The 5,354-nt window shown below is 38.9% G+C and overlaps 1 pseudogene; it reads right to left on the minus strand.

The window, feature by feature from the left end:
- Positions 1-3,031: 3,031 nt before the first annotated feature.
- Positions 3,032-3,872, minus strand: LOC128597575 (nicotinamide/nicotinic acid mononucleotide adenylyltransferase 1-like; annotated as a pseudogene).
- Positions 3,873-5,354: the final 1,482 nt, after the last annotated feature.

Raw genomic sequence — 5,354 nt, forward strand, 5'->3', positions numbered from 1 at the left:
CAACATTATCAAAATGTCCATACTACCCAAAGCAATATATAATTTCAACGCACTCCCTATTAAAGTTCCACTGTCATATTTTAAAGATCTTGAAAAAACAATACTTCGTTTTATATGGAATCAGAAAAAAAAACGAATAGCCAAGACATTACTCAGAAATAAAAACAAAACAGGAGGAATCACACTACCAGACCTCAGACTTTACTACAAATCGATAGTGATCAAAATAGCATGGTATTGGCACAAAAACATAGAAGTAGATATCTGGAACAGAATAGAGAACCAAGAGATGAATCCAGCTACTTACCGCTATTTGATTTTTGACAAGCCAATTAAAAACATTCAGTGGGGAAAAGATTCCCTATTTAACAAATGGTGCTGGGTGAACTGGCTGGCAACCTGCAGAAGACTGAAATTGGACCCACACCTATCACCATTAACTAAGATAGACTCTCATTGGATAAAGATTTAAACTTAAGACATGAAACTATAAAAATACTAGAGGAGAATGCAGGGAAAACACTTGAAGAAATTGGTCTGGGTGGGTATTTCATGAGGAGAACCCCCCGGGCAATTGAAGCAGCTTCAAAAATACACTACTGGGACTTGATCAAACTAAAAAGCTTCTGCACAACTAAGAACACTGTAAGTAAAGCAAACAAACAGCCCTCAGAATGGGAGAAGATATTTGCAGGGTATATCTCTGACAAAGGTTTAATAACCAGAATCCACAGAGAACGCAAACGCATCAGCAAGAAAAAAGCAAGGGATCCCATCGCAGGCTGGGCAAGGGATTTGAAGAGAAACTTCTCTGAAGAAGACAGGCATGCGGCCTTCAGACATATGAAAAAATGCTCATCATCTTTAATCATCAGAGAAATGCAAATCGAAACTACTTTGAGATGTCGTCTAACTCCACTGAGACTAGCCTATATCACAAAATCTCAAGACCAGAGATGTTGGCATGGATGTGGAGAAAAGGGAACACTTCTGCACTGCTGGTGGGAATGCAAATTAATACATTCCTTTTGGAAAGATATATGGAGAACACTCAGAGATCTAAAAATAGATCTGCCATTCAATCCTGTAATCCCTCTGCTGGGCATATACCCAGAAGACCAAAAATCACATCATAACAAAGATATTTGTACCAGAATGTTTATTGCAGCCCAATTCATAATTGCTAAGTCACGGAAAAAGCCCAAGTGCCCATCGATCCACGAATGGATTAATAAATTGTGGTATATGTACACCATGGAATACTATGCAGTCTTAAAGAAAGATGGAGACTTTACCTCTTTCATGTTTACATGGATGGAGCTGGAGCCTATTCTTCTTAGTAAAGTATCTCAAGAATGGAAGAAAAAGTACCCAATGTACTCAGCCCTACTATGAAACTAATTTGGGGCTCTCACATGAAAGCTATAACCCAGTTACAACCTAACAATGGGGGAAAGTGGGAAAGGGAGGGAGGGTGGGTAGAGGGAGGGGGATCAGTGGGATCACACCTGTGGTGCATCTTACAGGGGTATTTGCGAAACTTGGTAAATGTAGAATGTAAATGTTTTGGCACAGTAACTGAGATAATGCCGGAAAGGCTATGTTAACCATTGTGATAAAAATGTGTCAAATGGTCTATGAAGTGAGTGTATGATGCCCCATGATCATATCAATGTATACAGTTATGATTTAATAAAAAAATGAAAAAAAAAAGAATGTGTATAATGTACAAGGCAGCAGCTCTTGACCTCTGACAGGCATCAGAAATACCTGTGCACCTTTCTAAACATGAGAGGGCTTGGATGCAACTCCCTACTGCCGAATGTGGAGCTCTAGGTAGGTATTTCTTGCCAAAGCTTCATCAGCCATTCTGATATGTGTCATAGAGAACTAACAATTGGTGCAACATTTCTGCTGAGCACATTCCAGACCTTTATTTTGAGTAGAAGGAGATGACTGATCAATGGTACAATTTAAAAGATCAGCATTTTCAGAATTTCATCCTTTGTTTACCCTCAGTGCAGATTATCCAGCAGTAAGCATGAAATGTAATGTCAGTTCCATTCATAAATAAAGTTAGATTTTTTTTTTTTTTAGACATGGCCTCACTTTGTTGCCCAGGCTAAATCGTAGTTTTGTCATCATAGCTCACTGCAATTTCAAACTCCAAAGGAGTTTGGGCATAAGTGTTTCTCCTGCCCCAGCTTCCCAAGGACTGTAGGACTACAGGTACAGGCCATCATGTCCAGCTAATTTATTTATTTATTGGATAGAGACAGGATCTCACTACATTGCTAAGTTTGGTCTGAAACGCCTGGGCTCAAGTGATCCTCCAGCCTCAGCTTCCCAAATCACTGAAGTACAGGTGTGAGTCACTGCTCCTGGCCAGTATTAGTATTTTAAATGGATTTTTGCTTTTCGCATTTTGCTTCTTTTATGTATCAGAGTTAAGATTCTTCTTTTTTTTTTCTACTAAGTTTTTTTTGTTGTTGTTGTTGTTAATGATGACTTTTTAATAATTATTATTTTTTTCTTTTTTTAAAATTTTGGGGCAGTGCCTGTGGCTCAAAGGAGTAGGATGCCGACACCAAATGCCAAAAGGTGGGGGGTTCAAACCCAGCCCCGGCCAATAACTGCAACAACAACAACAACAAAATACATACAATTTTGGATTAATATGAGGGTACCTAGGATTAGGATACATTGTTTGCTTCTGTAACGTAAAGTCCAAGTTGCTGCAGCTAGTTCCACTGAAAATTCTTCAGTGTGTTGCCAATGTCTTGTTTTAAAGACAAAGTGATTTGTATAATCTTTTTTTAAAAAATAAATAAAACATATTAAAAACATTCATCTTACCAATTTCTTTTAAAAAGAAAAAAAATACCCTGATTTAAATTTACCACTGATTTTTAACCAAACTTTTAAGTATTAGTTTATGAAATAGGATCACAATTCTTTTCCTCAATTGCTAATACCAAGATTATTTCAAATCCCAAAGAAGGGGAAGTCCAAAATACCCACTGTAGAGCTCCTATGCCTTGGCTTTTGCAGTATTTCTCTGTAGAGGATCTAGAATGACCTCCACATCACTGTTGTCACTCTTGGAGCTATGCAATTATGCTTGTCAATGTATTCTTGGACAAGCTCTGACACCAAGTAATGGATGCTCTGGCCCTCCCGAGGGCTCTCTGTGTCTTCATGAATGAGACGTCCTTAGTGATCCACTTGTTCACCAGGTGAATGTTGCTCCTGTGTTTCCACAGCTCTTCAGATTCATAGATGAATTTCTGAGCATCACTTCCAGCCCGAGTAATATATATGAGTCCGTAGTCTGCAACAATTTGAGTGATATCCTCACTCTTCCACAAACTGGGAACACCAAAGGACCACAGTAAATCTGCCCCACATAGCAACTTTACCTTTGGCATATCTTTTGGTTTTGGATCTAAGGATTTCTTTTGGCCAGAATCTTGCCTTCGGTCAGTCCACTTGCTCTTCTGTCCAGGCCTCTCTAGCACTGGTGAGTTCTATGAGTGGTCACAGTTACTGGCCTCCAGATTCCCTTGATGGTGTCTTAGCACTTCAACAGTCTCTGTCCACTGCTTCTGAAGACTTTCCCATGTATCAACTTCCAGCCACTTTGAATTCCTGATGTTAAATTCTGCCATGATAACTCGGTGATGGAGAGAAATGAGTTCTTTCTTAATAGATCATCAACAGGAGAAATTATGCCTTTGATCATTCATTCTATATTTTCACGCTCCATTCATATACTCCTTAGCCAGCTCAAACAACCCGAGGTGCATGTTAGTGATAGGATTAAAGGAACCACAAACAAGGAGAACCACTTCTGTTTTTTCTGAATTTTCCATGGTAAGAATTATTGATCTAAATGGAAAACTGTGACACCTCCCTTGATGTTGGGCTTTGAACTTCTTTTGAAAATAATTCAATATATGATCTTTAAAATTTTTTACAGCACACCTAAGATCCTCTTCCAGCACACCAGTGTGCCCCAGCAAACCAGTTGAATATCACTGCCAAAAAAGCTTACTCTTCCTCTGGCTTCAGGCTGCTGCTTCTGTCATGAGTCTAACTTGTTTTATAAAGGAAATTCTTTGAATCTGAAGTGTTTTGCAAGGGAATCTACTGGAAACATTCCAACTAGCATGTCAACAGTCTTGTATGTGGCCATAACAAGTGGTTTAAGTGGCTTTATATTCAAACTGAAACTCACGCCCCGCCAGTCCTCCTGGAAAAGACCCAGGACCAGAACCCCAGCCAAGGTTTGACTATTTTTTATTCCTAAAATGGAATGATAAAACTGGACCAAATTACTAAAACAACCATTTCAGGATTTTGGAAATTGGCCAAGATCACTCAACAAATTCAGAAGAATTTACTCTAAAATAACCATGAACCCTGGGTAAGAATCGTGACAGTCACAGCATTCTTAACTGAGGCTTTCCTCATTCCTCTCCATCCTTTTGTGTGCTTAGAATTTTTTCCATGGACAAACGAGCTGATTTCCAAGCTATGAAAATCAGTAACTCTGCTGCTGAGGTAGAGACTACATATATATGTATTCACTTAATTTGTAGTGAAGAATGACAATCACTCATTTCTGAGGAATTTCTGGAGAAAGTGGCAATAAACAAAGGAGAAAATCCAATATCATGGTGTAAGTCTCAAATTGCAGTTCTGGTTAGGGCAAGTAATAACAAAGCAGACTAACCAGATATTTAACAAGAAGATTTGAGAAGCGAAACCAAAAAAAAAGGAGCCTCTTTATGGTCTGACAATTAAGTTTGCAAACTCATCCTAGAAAAAGTGCTTTGAAGGGTTGGGTAGGTACTGGCATCAGTGCACAGCCTCCCCAGTGGAGTACTTTGAAGTGACATTCAGCAATGAGGTATGAAGTACTTTTTCTAGAAAGAGTTTGTGAACATAATTATCTGAGCTCATATGATGACAACTCTGATGGCCATTCTAGAAAAGAATACTAAAATTGCTTTCAGGGTGAACTGGGCACTGACATCAGTGCATAGCTTCCCCAAGGGAGTACTTCAAAGGTGACCATAGTGAAAGGTATGCAACACTTTTCCTAGGATGAGTTCATGAACTTAATTGTCCAACTTCATATAAGATAACCATATTTTCTTTTTTTTTTTTTTTGTTTTTTTTTTTTTGTTTGTTTGTTTTTGGCCGGGGCTGGGTTTGAACCCGCCACCTCCGGCATATGGGACCGGCGCCCTACTCCTTGAGCCACAGGTGCCGCCCAAGATAACCATATTTTCTAGAAGAATGAAAAGCTGTGATGATTGATTAAATAAGGCTGCATAGGAGGGTTAAGA

The sequence above is a fragment of the Nycticebus coucang genome, chromosome 10 (assembly GCF_027406575.1).
Source record: "Nycticebus coucang isolate mNycCou1 chromosome 10, mNycCou1.pri, whole genome shotgun sequence".
Lineage (NCBI taxonomy): Eukaryota > Metazoa > Chordata > Mammalia > Primates > Lorisidae > Nycticebus > Nycticebus coucang.